The following is a 15,565-nucleotide window of genomic DNA, read 5'->3' on the forward strand; positions in this document are numbered from 1 at the left end:
AGTGAGAAAAGTAGACAGTTTCACAACAAGATATTGTACTATGGTTCCTTAACTGTTCCCAGTAAGCAATGGCACTCTGTATCTATAGAAACGGCGGCAATTTTCGCTTCAGCACAGGGGGCTTTTACTGGAGACTGCCAGGAGTGGACTTGGTGGATGCATGAAGGGAGAAGACCAGACACAGATGTCTGACGCTCCGCTGACGCTTGCAGAAAACTACATTAAGTATGATTCCCGCCTATAACTGACGGCGAGAGAGATGCATCATCTGTCCACTTCTCATCGAAGCACACTGTCACCAAGCAATGGCTGACGCTTCGAGCACGGCATGGAATTGCCAGGGAGGTGATGCAGCTAACGTTCCTGGTAAATGTGCTAACAGGGCACACACGTCCGTTGGAGTGTATACATATGATGGGGACCGGCTGTGACACAGCAGTCAACCAAAGTCAAAAAATGTGACTAATCGTACAGTGTTCCCAGTGTGTCGTTTACCACTTTGTGAGTGGATGCTGTTCTAAAGAGCGCAATTCCCATTTATCTGTAAGCAGCGCACGTGAGCGAATCTAATAGCAGGACTGTGTTACTACGATTGTACAGAGCAACTCTGTCAATACGCAGGTGTTTCAATCAGTAGAGCCATGGTAAACAGAGCGATTCGGAGCGATGTATCGTGTCTGTTACATAAATAATGAGTCTTTGATGTAATTGCTTCAGAGAAATATGAAAGTAAGCCTATCAGAAAAGTAACACGAGACATGTAGCACGGGTCATGTCTTGCAGAATCTCTTACATCTGAGACCGTCACTTGCACAGCGTCCCTTTGGCGCAGAGGATAGCGCGTTGGACTTCTAATCCAAAGGTCGTGGGTTCGATCCCCACAAGGGACGGGCAATTTTTAAAAATGTGTGCCAATCACGAGATGGGAATTGACATATGGGTAACCACAAGCGTCTTCAAAAGGTGAAAATTGTTGTGACTTCAGTTCTATGCTTAAATATGTTAACCTTACACATACAAGCAAAATTCTCGTAGATCCATGACGCTGCTATGTGTAAATGCTGTAAAAGCGGAACCATATCTTCACGCCCCTGTTCACGGGAATTTTCTTTCAATACCCAATTTTTACCTACAGATAGAAATATAGCAATAGAACGCACATTTTGTACAGAAACAAATACAGTGAAGAGTGAAATAATTTTGTATTACTTCACGAGTCAGTGTATGTAATCCCAGTCATGATCTTTAATTCTTGCAGCCCAAGGTGAGAGGGTTTCAGTTTTCTCGGCCACAAGTGAGAAAAGTAGACAGTTTCACAACAAGATATTGTACTATGGTTCCTTAACTGTTCCCAGTAAGCAATGGCACTCTGTATCTATAGAAACGGCGGCAATTTTCGCTTCAGCACAGGGGGCTTTTACTGGAGACTGCCAGGAGTGGACTTGGTGGATGCATGAAGGGAGAAGACCAGACACAGATGTCTGACGCTCCGCTGACGCTTGCAGAAAACTACATTAAGTATGATTCCCGCCTATAACTGACGGCGAGAGAGATGCATCATCTGTCCACTTCTCATCGAAGCACACTGTCACCAAGCAATGGCTGACGCTTCGAGCACGGCATGGAATTGCCAGGGAGGTGATGCAGCTAACGTTCCTGGTAAATGTGCTAACAGGGCACACACGTCCGTTGGAGTGTATACATATGATGGGGACCGGCTGTGACACAGCAGTCAACCAAAGTCAAAAAATGTGACTAATCGTACAGTGTTCCCAGTGTGTCGTTTACCACTTTGTGAGTGGATGCTGTTCTAAAGAGCGCAATTCCCATTTATCTGTAAGCAGCGCACGTGAGCGAATCTAATAGCAGGACTGTGTTACTACGATTGTACAGAGCAACTCTGTCAATACGCAGGTGTTTCAATCAGTAGAGCCATGGTAAACAGAGCGATTCGGAGCGATGTATCGTGTCTGTTACATAAATAATGAGTCTTTGATGTAATTGCTTCAGAGAAATATGAAAGTAAGCCTATCAGAAAAGTAACGCGAGACATGTAGCACGGGTCATGTCTTGCAGAATCTCTTACATCTGAGACCGTCACTTGCACAGCGTCCCTTTGGCGCAGAGGATAGCGCGTTGGACTTCTAATCCAAAGGTCGTGGGTTCGATCCCCACAAGGGACGGGCAATTTTTAAAAATGTGTGCCAATCACGAGATGGGAATTGACATATGGGTAACCACAAGCGTCTTCAAAAGGTGAAAATTGTTGTGACTTCAGTTCTATGCTTAAATATGTTAACCTTACACATACAAGCAAAATTCTCGTAGATCCATGACGCTGCTATGTGTAAATGCTGTAAAAGCGGAACCATATCTTCACGCCCCTGTTCACGGGAATTTTCTTTCAATACCCAATTTTTACCTACAGATAGAAATATAGCAATAGAACGCACATTTTGTACAGAAACAAATACAGTGAAGAGTGAAATAATTTTGTATTACTTCACGAGTCAATGTATGTAATCCCAGTCATGATCTTTAATTCTTCCAGCCCAAGGTGAGAGGGTTTCAGTTTTCTCGGCCACAAGTGAGAAAAGTAGACAGTTTCACAACAAGATATTGTACTATGGTTCCTTAACTGTTCCCAGTAAGCAATGGCACTCTGTATCTATAGAAACGGCGGCAATTTTCGCTTCAGCACAGGGGGCTTTTACTGGAGACTGCCAGGAGTGGACTTGGTGGATGCATGAAGGGAGAAGACCAGACACAGATGTCTGACGCTCCGCTGACGCTTGCAGAAAACTACATTAAGTATGATTCCCGCCTATAACTGACGGCGAGAGAGATGCATCATCTGTCCACTTCTCATCGAAGCACACTGTCACCAAGCAATGGCTGACGCTTCGAGCACGGCATGGAATTGCCAGGGAGGTGATGCAGCTAACGTTCCTGGTAAATGTGCTAACAGGGCACACACGTCCGTTGGAGTGTATACATATGATGGGGACCGGCTGTGACACAGCAGTCAACCAAAGTCAAAAAATGTGACTAATCGTACAGTGTTCCCAGTGTGTCGTTTACCACTTTGTGAGTGGATGCTGTTCTAAAGAGCGCAATTCCCATTTATCTGTAAGCAGCGCACGTGAGCGAATCTAATAGCAGGACTGTGTTACTACGATTGTACAGAGCAACTCTGTCAATACGCAGGTGTTTCAATCAGTAGAGCCATGGTAAACAGAGCGATTCGGAGCGATGTATCGTGTCTGTTACATAAATAATGAGTCTTTGATGTAATTGCTTCAGAGAAATATGAAAGTAAGCCTATCAGAAAAGTAACGCGAGACATGTAGCACGGGTCATGTCTTGCAGAATCTCTTACATCTGAGACCGTCACTTGCACAGCGTCCCTTTGGCGCAGAGGATAGCGCGTTGGACTTCTAATCCAAAGGTCGTGGGTTCGATCCCCACAAGGGACGGGCAATTTTTAAAAATGTGTGCCAATCACGAGATGGGAATTGACATATGGGTAACCACAAGCGTCTTCAAAAGGTGAAAATTGTTGTGACTTCAGTTCTATGCTTAAATATGTTAACCTTACACATACAAGCAAAATTCTCGTAGATCCATGACGCTGCTATGTGTAAATGCTGTAAAAGCGGAACCATATCTTCACGCCCCTGTTCACGGGAATTTTCTTTCAATACCCAATTTTTACCTACAGATAGAAATATAGCAATAGAACGCACATTTTGTACAGAAACAAATACAGTGAAGAGTGAAATAATTTTGTATTACTTCACGAGTCAGTGTATGTAATCCCAGTCATGATCTTTAATTCTTGCAGCCCAAGGTGAGAGGGTTTCAGTTTTCTCGGCCACAAGTGAGAAAAGTAGACAGTTTCACAACAAGATATTGTACTATGGTTCCTTAACTGTTCCCAGTAAGCAATGGCACTCTGTATCTATAGAAACGGCGGCAATTTTCGCTTCAGCACAGGGGGCTTTTACTGGAGACTGCCAGGAGTGGACTTGGTGGATGCATGAAGGGAGAAGACCAGACACAGATGTCTGACGCTCCGCTGACGCTTGCAGAAAACTACATTAAGTATGATTCCCGCCTATAACTGACGGCGAGAGAGATGCATCATCTGTCCACTTCTCATCGAAGCACACTGTCACCAAGCAATGGCTGACGCTTCGAGCACGGCATGGAATTGCCAGGGAGGTGATGCAGCTAACGTTCCTGGTAAATGTGCTAACAGGGCACACACGTCCGTTGGAGTGTATACATATGATGGGGACCGGCTGTGACACAGCAGTCAACCAAAGTCAAAAAATGTGACTAATCGTACAGTGTTCCCAGTGTGTCGTTTACCACTTTGTGAGTGGATGCTGTTCTAAAGAGCGCAATTCCCATTTATCTGTAAGCAGCGCACGTGAGCGAATCTAATAGCAGGACTGTGTTACTACGATTGTACAGAGCAACTCTGTCAATACGCAGGTGTTTCAATCAGTAGAGCCATGGTAAACAGAGCGATTCGGAGCGATGTATCGTGTCTGTTACATAAATAATGAGTCTTTGATGTAATTGCTTCAGAGAAATATGAAAGTAAGCCTATCAGAAAAGTAACGCGAGACATGTAGCACGGGTCATGTCTTGCAGAATCTCTTACATCTGAGACCGTCACTTGCACAGCGTCCCTTTGGCGCAGAGGATAGCGCGTTGGACTTCTAATCCAAAGGTCGTGGGTTCGATCCCCACAAGGGACGGGCAATTTTTAAAAATGTGTGCCAATCACGAGATGGGAATTGACATATGGGTAACCACAAGCGTCTTCAAAAGGTGAAAATTGTTGTGACTTCAGTTCTATGCTTAAATATGTTAACCTTACACATACAAGCAAAATTCTCGTAGATCCATGACGCTGCTATGTGTAAATGCTGTAAAAGCGGAACCATATCTTCACGCCCCTGTTCACGGGAATTTTCTTTCAATACCCAATTTTTACCTACAGATAGAAATATAGCAATAGAACGCACATTTTGTACAGAAACAAATACAGTGAAGAGTGAAATAATTTTGTATTACTTCACGAGTCAATGTATGTAATCCCAGTCATGATCTTTAATTCTTCCAGCCCAAGGTGAGAGGGTTTCAGTTTTCTCGGCCACAAGTGAGAAAAGTAGGCCGGCCGAAGTGGCCGTGCGGTTAAAGGCGCTGCAGTCTGGAACCGCAAGACCGCTACGGTCGCAGGTTCGAATCCTGCCTCGGGCATGGATGTTTGTGATGTCCTTAGGTTAGTTAGGTTTAACTAGTTCTAAGTTCTAGGGGACTAATGACCTCAGCAGTTGAGTCCCATAGCGCTCAGAGCCATTTGAACCATTTGAGAAAAGTAGACAGTTTCACAACAAGATATTGTACTATGGTTCCTTAACTGTTCCCAGTAAGCAATGGCACTCTGTATCTATAGAAACGGCGGCAATTTTCGCTTCAGCACAGGGGGCTTTTACTGGAGACTGCCAGGAGTGGACTTGGTGGATGCATGAAGGGAGAAGACCAGACACAGATGTCTGACGCTCCGCTGACGCTTGCAGAAAACTACATTAAGTATGATTCCCGCCTATAACTGACGGCGAGAGAGATGCATCATCTGTCCACTTCTCATCGAAGCACACTGTCACCAAGCAATGGCTGACGCTTCGAGCACGGCATGGAATTGCCAGGGAGGTGATGCAGCTAACGTTCCTGGTAAATGTGCTAACAGGGCACACACGTCCGTTGGAGTGTATACATATGATGGGGACCGGCTGTGACACAGCAGTCAACCAAAGTCAAAAAATGTGACTAATCGTACAGTGTTCCCAGTGTGTCGTTTACCACTTTGTGAGTGGATGCTGTTCTAAAGAGCGCAATTCCCATTTATCTGTAAGCAGCGCACGTGAGCGAATCTAATAGCAGGACTGTGTTACTACGATTGTACAGAGCAACTCTGTCAATACGCAGGTGTTTCAATCAGTAGAGCCATGGTAAACAGAGCGATTCGGAGCGATGTATCGTGTCTGTTACATAAATAATGAGTCTTTGATGTAATTGCTTCAGAGAAATATGAAAGTAAGCCTATCAGAAAAGTAACGCGAGACATGTAGCACGGGTCATGTCTTGCAGAATCTCTTACATCTGAGACCGTCACTTGCACAGCGTCCCTTTGGCGCAGAGGATAGCGCGTTGGACTTCTAATCCAAAGGTCGTGGGTTCGATCCCCACAAGGGACGGGCAATTTTTAAAAATGTGTGCCAATCACGAGATGGGAATTGACATATGGGTAACCACAAGCGTCTTCAAAAGGTGAAAATTGTTGTGACTTCAGTTCTATGCTTAAATATGTTAACCTTACACATACAAGCAAAATTCTCGTAGATCCATGACGCTGCTATGTGTAAATGCTGTAAAAGCGGAACCATATCTTCACGCCCCTGTTCACGGGAATTTTCTTTCAATACCCAATTTTTACCTACAGATAGAAATATAGCAATAGAACGCACATTTTGTACAGAAACAAATACAGTGAAGAGTGAAATAATTTTGTATTACTTCACGAGTCAGTGTATGTAATCCCAGTCATGATCTTTAATTCTTGCAGCCCAAGGTGAGAGGGTTTCAGTTTTCTCGGCCACAAGTGAGAAAAGTAGACAGTTTCACAACAAGATATTGTACTATGGTTCCTTAACTGTTCCCAGTAAGCAATGGCACTCTGTATCTATAGAAACGGCGGCAATTTTCGCTTCAGCACAGGGGGCTTTTACTGGAGACTGCCAGGAGTGGACTTGGTGGATGCATGAAGGGAGAAGACCAGACACAGATGTCTGACGCTCCGCTGACGCTTGCAGAAAACTACATTAAGTATGATTCCCGCCTATAACTGACGGCGAGAGAGATGCATCATCTGTCCACTTCTCATCGAAGCACACTGTCACCAAGCAATGGCTGACGCTTCGAGCACGGCATGGAATTGCCAGGGAGGTGATGCAGCTAACGTTCCTGGTAAATGTGCTAACAGGGCACACACGTCCGTTGGAGTGTATACATATGATGGGGACCGGCTGTGACACAGCAGTCAACCAAAGTCAAAAAATGTGACTAATCGTACAGTGTTCCCAGTGTGTCGTTTACCACTTTGTGAGTGGATGCTGTTCTAAAGAGCGCAATTCCCATTTATCTGTAAGCAGCGCACGTGAGCGAATCTAATAGCAGGACTGTGTTACTACGATTGTACAGAGCAACTCTGTCAATACGCAGGTGTTTCAATCAGTAGAGCCATGGTAAACAGAGCGATTCGGAGCGATGTATCGTGTCTGTTACATAAATAATGAGTCTTTGATGTAATTGCTTCAGAGAAATATGAAAGTAAGCCTATCAGAAAAGTAACGCGAGACATGTAGCACGGGTCATGTCTTGCAGAATCTCTTACATCTGAGACCGTCACTTGCACAGCGTCCCTTTGGCGCAGAGGATAGCGCGTTGGACTTCTAATCCAAAGGTCGTGGGTTCGATCCCCACAAGGGACGGGCAATTTTTAAAAATGTGTGCCAATCACGAGATGGGAATTGACATATGGGTAACCACAAGCGTCTTCAAAAGGTGAAAATTGTTGTGACTTCAGTTCTATGCTTAAATATGTTAACCTTACACATACAAGCAAAATTCTCGTAGATCCATGACGCTGCTATGTGTAAATGCTGTAAAAGCGGAACCATATCTTCACGCCCCTGTTCACGGGAATTTTCTTTCAATACCCAATTTTTACCTACAGATAGAAATATAGCAATAGAACGCACATTTTGTACAGAAACAAATACAGTGAAGAGTGAAATAATTTTGTATTACTTCACGAGTCAATGTATGTAATCCCAGTCATGATCTTTAATTCTTCCAGCCCAAGGTGAGAGGGTTTCAGTTTTCTCGGCCACAAGTGAGAAAAGTAGACAGTTTCACAACAAGATATTGTACTATGGTTCCTTAACTGTTCCCAGTAAGCAATGGCACTCTGTATCTATAGAAACGGCGGCAATTTTCGCTTCAGCACAGGGGGCTTTTACTGGAGACTGCCAGGAGTGGACTTGGTGGATGCATGAAGGGAGAAGACCAGACACAGATGTCTGACGCTCCGCTGACGCTTGCAGAAAACTACATTAAGTATGATTCCCGCCTATAACTGACGGCGAGAGAGATGCATCATCTGTCCACTTCTCATCGAAGCACACTGTCACCAAGCAATGGCTGACGCTTCGAGCACGGCATGGAATTGCCAGGGAGGTGATGCAGCTAACGTTCCTGGTAAATGTGCTAACAGGGCACACACGTCCGTTGGAGTGTATACATATGATGGGGACCGGCTGTGACACAGCAGTCAACCAAAGTCAAAAAATGTGACTAATCGTACAGTGTTCCCAGTGTGTCGTTTACCACTTTGTGAGTGGATGCTGTTCTAAAGAGCGCAATTCCCATTTATCTGTAAGCAGCGCACGTGAGCGAATCTAATAGCAGGACTGTGTTACTACGATTGTACAGAGCAACTCTGTCAATACGCAGGTGTTTCAATCAGTAGAGCCATGGTAAACAGAGCGATTCGGAGCGATGTATCGTGTCTGTTACATAAATAATGAGTCTTTGATGTAATTGCTTCAGAGAAATATGAAAGTAAGCCTATCAGAAAAGTAACGCGAGACATGTAGCACGGGTCATGTCTTGCAGAATCTCTTACATCTGAGACCGTCACTTGCACAGCGTCCCTTTGGCGCAGAGGATAGCGCGTTGGACTTCTAATCCAAAGGTCGTGGGTTCGATCCCCACAAGGGACGGGCAATTTTTAAAAATGTGTGCCAATCACGAGATGGGAATTGACATATGGGTAACCACAAGCGTCTTCAAAAGGTGAAAATTGTTGTGACTTCAGTTCTATGCTTAAATATGTTAACCTTACACATACAAGCAAAATTCTCGTAGATCCATGACGCTGCTATGTGTAAATGCTGTAAAAGCGGAACCATATCTTCACGCCCCTGTTCACGGGAATTTTCTTTCAATACCCAATTTTTACCTACAGATAGAAATATAGCAATAGAACGCACATTTTGTACAGAAACAAATACAGTGAAGAGTGAAATAATTTTGTATTACTTCACGAGTCAATGTATGTAATCCCAGTCATGATCTTTAATTCTTGCAGCCCAAGGTGAGAGGGTTTCAGTTTTCTCGGCCACAAGTGAGAAAAGTAGACAGTTTCACAACAAGATATTGTACTATGGTTCCTTAACTGTTCCCAGTAAGCAATGGCACTCTGTATCTATAGAAACGGCGGCAATTTTCGCTTCAGCACAGGGGGCTTTTACTGGAGACTGCCAGGAGTGGACTTGGTGGATGCATGAAGGGAGAAGACCAGACACAGATGTCTGACGCTCCGCTGACGCTTGCAGAAAACTACATTAAGTATGATTCCCGCCTATAACTGACGGCGAGAGAGATGCATCATCTGTCCACTTCTCATCGAAGCACACTGTCACCAAGCAATGGCTGACGCTTCGAGCACGGCATGGAATTGCCAGGGAGGTGATGCAGCTAACGTTCCTGGTAAATGTGCTAACAGGGCACACACGTCCGTTGGAGTGTATACATATGATGGGGACCGGCTGTGACACAGCAGTCAACCAAAGTCAAAAAATGTGACTAATCGTACAGTGTTCCCAGTGTGTCGTTTACCACTTTGTGAGTGGATGCTGTTCTAAAGAGCGCAATTCCCATTTATCTGTAAGCAGCGCACGTGAGCGAATCTAATAGCAGGACTGTGTTACTACGATTGTACAGAGCAACTCTGTCAATACGCAGGTGTTTCAATCAGTAGAGCCATGGTAAACAGAGCGATTCGGAGCGATGTATCGTGTCTGTTACATAAATAATGAGTCTTTGATGTAATTGCTTCAGAGAAATATGAAAGTAAGCCTATCAGAAAAGTAACGCGAGACATGTAGCACGGGTCATGTCTTGCAGAATCTCTTACATCTGAGACCGTAACTTGCACAGCGTCCCTTTGGCGCAGAGGATAGCGCGTTGGACTTCTAATCCAAAGGTCGTGGGTTCGATCCCCACAAGGGACGGGCAATTTTTAAAAATGTGTGCCAATCACGAGATGGGAATTGACATATGGGTAACCACAAGCGTCTTCAAAAGGTGAAAATTGTTGTGACTTCAGTTCTATGCTTAAATATGTTAACCTTACACATACAAGCAAAATTCTCGTAGATCCATGACGCTGCTATGTGTAAATGCTGTAAAAGCGGAACCATATCTTCACGCCCCTGTTCACGGGAATTTTCTTTCAATACCCAATTTTTACCTACAGATAGAAATATAGCAATAGAACGCACATTTTGTACAGAAACAAATACAGTGAAGAGTGAAATAATTTTGTATTACTTCACGAGTCAATGTATGTAATCCCAGTCATGATCTTTAATTCTTCCAGCCCAAGGTGAGAGGGTTTCAGTTTTCTCGGCCACAAGTGAGAAAAGTAGACAGTTTCACAACAAGATATTGTACTATGGTTCCTTAACTGTTCCCAGTAAGCAATGGCACTCTGTATCTATAGAAACGGCGGCAATTTTCGCTTCAGCACAGGGGGCTTTTACTGGAGACTGCCAGGAGTGGACTTGGTGGATGCATGAAGGGAGAAGACCAGACACAGATGTCTGACGCTCCGCTGACGCTTGCAGAAAACTACATTAAGTATGATTCCCGCCTATAACTGACGGCAAGAGAGATGCATCATCTGTCCACTTCTCATCGAAGCACACTGTCACCAAGCAATGGCTGACGCTTCGAGCACGGCATGGAATTGCCAGGGAGGTGATGCAGCTAACGTTCCTGGTAAATGTGCTAACAGGGCACACACGTCCGTTGGAGTGTATACATATGATGGGGACCGGCTGTGACACAGCAGTCAACCAAAGTCAAAAAATGTGACTAATCGTACAGTGTTCCCAGTGTGTCGTTTACCACTTTGTGAGTGGATGCTGTTCTAAAGAGCGCAATTCCCATTTATCTGTAAGCAGCGCACGTGAGCGAATCTAATAGCAGGACTGTGTTACTACGATTGTACAGAGCAACTCTGTCAATACGCAGGTGTTTCAATCAGTAGAGCCATGGTAAACAGAGCGATTCGGAGCGATGTATCGTGTCTGTTACATAAATAATGAGTCTTTGATGTAATTGCTTCAGAGAAATATGAAAGTAAGCCTATCAGAAAAGTAACGCGAGACATGTAGCACGGGACATGTCTTGCAGAATCTCTTACATCTGAGACCGTCACTTGCACAGCGTCCCTTTGGCGCAGAGGATAGCGCGTTGGACTTCTAATCCAAAGGTCGTGGGTTCGATCCCCACAAGGGACGGGCAATTTTTAAAAATGTGTGCCAATCACGAGATGGGAATTGACATATGGGTAACCACAAGCGTCTTCAAAAGGTGAAAATTGTTGTGACTTCAGTTCTATGCTTAAATATGTTAACCTTACACATACAAGCAAAATTCTCGTAGATCCATGACGCTGCTATGTGTAAATGCTGTAAAAGCGGAACCATATCTTCACGCCCCTGTTCACGGGAATTTTCTTTCAATACCCAATTTTTACCTACAGATAGAAATATAGCAATAGAACGCACATTTTGTACAGAAACAAATACAGTGAAGAGTGAAATAATTTTGTATTACTTCACGAGTCAATGTATGTAATCCCAGTCATGATCTTTAATTCTTCCAGCCCAAGGTGAGAGGGTTTCAGTTTTCTCGGCCACAAGTGAGAAAAGTAGACAGTTTCACAACAAGATATTGTACTATGGTTCCTTAACTGTTCCCAGTAAGCAATGGCACTCTGTATCTATAGAAACGGCGGCAATTTTCGCTTCAGCACAGGTGGCTTTTACTGGAGACTGCCAGGAGTGGACTTGGTGGATGCATGAAGGGAGAAGACCAGACACAGATGTCTGACGCTCCGCTGACGCTTGCAGAAAACTACATTAAGTATGATTCCCGCCTATAACTGACGGCGAGAGAGATGCATCATCTGTCCACTTCTCATCGAAGCACACTGTCACCAAGCAATGGCTGACGCTTCGAGCACGGCATGGAATTGCCAGGGAGGTGATGCAGCTAACGTTCCTGGTAAATGTGCTAACAGGGCACACACGTCCGTTGGAGTGTATACATATGATGGGGACCGGCTGTGACACAGCAGTCAACCAAAGTCAAAAAATGTGACTAATCGTACAGTGTTCCCAGTGTGTCGTTTACCACTTTGTGAGTGGATGCTGTTCTAAAGAGCGCAATTCCCATTTATCTGTAAGCAGCGCACGTGAGCGAATCTAATAGCAGGACTGTGTTACTACGATTGTACAGAGCAACTCTGTCAATACGCAGGTGTTTCAATCAGTAGAGCCATGGTAAACAGAGCGATTCGGAGCGATGTATCGTGTCTGTTACATAAATAATGAGTCTTTGATGTAATTGCTTCAGAGAAATATGAAAGTAAGCCTATCAGAAAAGTAACGCGAGACATGTAGCACGGGTCATGTCTTGCAGAATCTCTTACATCTGAGACCGTCACTTGCACAGCGTCCCTTTGGCGCAGAGGATAGCGCGTTGGACTTCTAATCCAAAGGTCGTGGGTTCGATCCCCACAAGGGACGGGCAATTTTTAAAAATGTGTGCCAATCACGAGATGGGAATTGACATATGGGTAACCACAAGCGTCTTCAAAAGGTGAAAATTGTTGTGACTTCAGTTCTATGCTTAAATATGTTAACCTTACACATACAAGCAAAATTCTCGTAGATCCATGACGCTGCTATGTGTAAAAGCGGAACCATATCTTCACGCCCCTGTTCACGGGAATTTTCTTTCAATACCCAATTTTTACCTACAGATAGAAATATAGCAATAGAACGCACATTTTGTACAGAAACAAATACAGTGAAGAGTGAAATAATTTTGTATTACTTCACGAGTCAATGTATGTAATCCCAGTCATGATCTTTAATTCTTCCAGCCCAAGGTGAGAGGGTTTCAGTTTTCTCGGCCACAAGTGAGAAAAGTAGACAGTTTCACAACAAGATATTGTACTATGGTTCCTTAACTGTTCCCAGTAAGCAATGGCACTCTGTATCTATAGAAACGGCGGCAATTTTCGCTTCAGCACAGGGGGCTTTTACTGGAGACTGCCAGGAGTGGGCTTGGTGGATGCATGAAGGGAGAAGACCAGACACAGATGTCTGACGCTCCGCTGACGCTTGCAGAAAACTACATTAAGTATGATTCCCGCCTATAACTGACGGCGAGAGAGATGCATCATCTGTCCACTTCTCATCGAAGCACACTGTCACCAAGCAATGGCTGACGCTTCGAGCACGGCATGGAATTGCCAGGGAGGTGATGCAGCTAACGTTCCTGGTAAATGTGCTAACAGGGCACACACGTCCGTTGGAGTGTATACATATGATGGGGACCGGCTGTGACACAGCAGTCAACCAAAGTCAAAAAATGTGACTAATCGTACAGTGTTCCCAGTGTGTCGTTTACCACTTTGTGAGTGGATGCTGTTCTAAAGAGCGCAATTCCCATTTATCTGTAAGCAGCGCACGTGAGCGAATCTAATAGCAGGACTGTGTTACTACGATTGTACAGAGCAACTCTGTCAATACGCAGGTGTTTCAATCAGTAGAGCCATGGTAAACAGAGCGATTCGGAGCGATGTATCGTGTCTGTTACATAAATAATGAGTCTTTGATGTAATTGCTTCAGAGAAATATGAAAGTAAGCCTATCAGAAAAGTAACGCGAGACATGTAGCACGGGTCATGTCTTGCAGAATCTCTTACATCTGAGACCGTCACTTGCACAGCGTCCCTTTGGCGCAGAGGATAGCGCGTTGGACTTCTAATCCAAAGGTCGTGGGTTCGATCCCCACAAGGGACGGGCAATTTTTAAAAATGTGTGCCAATCACGAGATGGGAATTGACATATGGGTAACCACAAGCGTCTTCAAAAGGTGAAAATTGTTGTGACTTCAGTTCTATGCTTAAATATGTTAACCTTACACATACAAGCAAAATTCTCGTAGATCCATGACGCTGCTATGTGTAAATGCTGTAAAAGCGGAACCATATCTTCACGCCCCTGTTCACGGGAATTTTCTTTCAATACCCAATTTTTACCTACAGATAGAAATATAGCAATAGAACGCACATTTTGTACAGAAACAAATACAGTGAAGAGTGAAATAATTTTGTATTACTTCACGAGTCAATGTATGTAATCCCAGTCATGATCTTTAATTCTTCCAGCCCAAGGTGAGAGGGTTTCAGTTTTCTCGGCCACAAGTGAGAAAAGTAGACAGTTTCACAACAAGATATTGTACTATGGTTCCTTAACTGTTCCCAGTAAGCAATGGCACTCTGTATCTATAGAAACGGCGGCAATTTTCGCTTCAGCACAGGGGGCTTTTACTGGAGACTGCCAGGAGTGGACTTGGTGGATGCATGAAGGGAGAAGACCAGACACAGATGTCTGACGCTCCGCTGACGCTTGCAGAAAACTACATTAAGTATGATTCCCGCCTATAACTGACGGCGAGAGAGATGCATCATCTGTCCACTTCTCATCGAAGCACACTGTCACCAAGCAATGGCTGACGCTTCGAGCACGGCATGGAATTGCCAGGGAGGTGATGCAGCTAACGTTCCTGGTAAATGTGCTAACAGGGCACACACGTCCGTTGGAGTGTATACATATGATGGGGACCGGCTGTGACACAGCAGTCAACCAAAGTCAAAAAATGTGACTAATCGTACAGTGTTCCCAGTGTGTCGTTTACCACTTTGTGAGTGGATGCTGTTCTAAAGAGCGCAATTCCCATTTATCTGTAAGCAGCGCACGTGAGCGAATCTAATAGCAGGACTGTGTTACTACGATTGTACAGAGCAACTCTGTCAATACGCAGGTGTTTCAATCAGTAGAGCCATGGTAAACAGAGCGATTCGGAGCGATGTATCGTGTCTGTTACATAAATAATGAGTCTTTGATGTAATTGCTTCAGAGAAATATGAAAGTAAGCCTATCAGAAAAGTAACGCGAGACATGTAGCACGGGTCATGTCTTGCAGAATCTCTTACATCTGAGACCGTCACTTGCACAGCGTCCCTTTGGCGCAGAGGATAGCGCGTTGGACTTCTAATCCAAAGGTCGTGGGTTCGATCCCCACAAGGGACGGGCAATTTTTAAAAATGTGTGCCAATCACGAGATGGGAATTGACATATGGGTAACCACAAGCGTCTTCAAAAGGTGAAAATTGTTGTGACTTCAGTTCTATGCTTAAATATGTTAACCTTACACATACAAGCAAAATTCTCGTAGATCCATGACGCTGCTATGTGTAAATGCTGTAAAAGCGGAACCATATCTTCACGCCCCTGTTCACGGGAATTTTCTTTCAATACCCAATTTTTACCTACAGATAGAA

General features: G+C 44.3%; 12 non-coding genes across 12 annotated transcripts; all 12 read left to right on the forward strand.

Moving 5' to 3' along the window:
• Positions 1-817: 817 nt before the first annotated feature.
• Trnar-ucu (transfer RNA arginine (anticodon UCU)) lies at positions 818-890 on the forward strand. The gene has a single exon. It is a non-coding gene; the product is annotated as a tRNA-Arg (tRNA).
• A 1,220-nt stretch (positions 891-2,110) lies between these two features.
• Trnar-ucu (transfer RNA arginine (anticodon UCU)) lies at positions 2,111-2,183 on the forward strand. Its single transcript has one exon. It is a non-coding gene; the product is annotated as a tRNA-Arg (tRNA).
• Positions 2,184-3,403: 1,220 nt separating this feature from the next.
• Positions 3,404-3,476, forward strand: Trnar-ucu (transfer RNA arginine (anticodon UCU)). The gene has a single exon. It is a non-coding gene; the product is annotated as a tRNA-Arg (tRNA).
• Positions 3,477-4,696: 1,220 nt separating this feature from the next.
• Positions 4,697-4,769, forward strand: Trnar-ucu (transfer RNA arginine (anticodon UCU)). Its single transcript has one exon. It is a non-coding gene; the product is annotated as a tRNA-Arg (tRNA).
• Positions 4,770-6,199: 1,430 nt separating this feature from the next.
• Trnar-ucu (transfer RNA arginine (anticodon UCU)) lies at positions 6,200-6,272 on the forward strand. The gene has a single exon. It is a non-coding gene; the product is annotated as a tRNA-Arg (tRNA).
• A 1,220-nt stretch (positions 6,273-7,492) lies between these two features.
• Positions 7,493-7,565, forward strand: Trnar-ucu (transfer RNA arginine (anticodon UCU)). Its single transcript has one exon. It is a non-coding gene; the product is annotated as a tRNA-Arg (tRNA).
• A 1,220-nt stretch (positions 7,566-8,785) lies between these two features.
• Trnar-ucu (transfer RNA arginine (anticodon UCU)) lies at positions 8,786-8,858 on the forward strand. Its single transcript has one exon. It is a non-coding gene; the product is annotated as a tRNA-Arg (tRNA).
• A 1,220-nt stretch (positions 8,859-10,078) lies between these two features.
• Trnar-ucu (transfer RNA arginine (anticodon UCU)) lies at positions 10,079-10,151 on the forward strand. Its single transcript has one exon. It is a non-coding gene; the product is annotated as a tRNA-Arg (tRNA).
• A 1,220-nt stretch (positions 10,152-11,371) lies between these two features.
• Trnar-ucu (transfer RNA arginine (anticodon UCU)) lies at positions 11,372-11,444 on the forward strand. Its single transcript has one exon. It is a non-coding gene; the product is annotated as a tRNA-Arg (tRNA).
• Positions 11,445-12,664: 1,220 nt separating this feature from the next.
• Positions 12,665-12,737, forward strand: Trnar-ucu (transfer RNA arginine (anticodon UCU)). The gene has a single exon. It is a non-coding gene; the product is annotated as a tRNA-Arg (tRNA).
• A 1,211-nt stretch (positions 12,738-13,948) lies between these two features.
• Trnar-ucu (transfer RNA arginine (anticodon UCU)) lies at positions 13,949-14,021 on the forward strand. Its single transcript has one exon. It is a non-coding gene; the product is annotated as a tRNA-Arg (tRNA).
• A 1,220-nt stretch (positions 14,022-15,241) lies between these two features.
• On the forward strand, positions 15,242-15,314 carry Trnar-ucu (transfer RNA arginine (anticodon UCU)). Its single transcript has one exon. It is a non-coding gene; the product is annotated as a tRNA-Arg (tRNA).
• The last annotated feature ends 251 nt before the right edge of the window (positions 15,315-15,565 follow it).

This window comes from Schistocerca cancellata, chromosome 1 (assembly GCF_023864275.1).
Source record: "Schistocerca cancellata isolate TAMUIC-IGC-003103 chromosome 1, iqSchCanc2.1, whole genome shotgun sequence".
Taxonomy (NCBI): domain Eukaryota; kingdom Metazoa; phylum Arthropoda; class Insecta; order Orthoptera; family Acrididae; genus Schistocerca; species Schistocerca cancellata.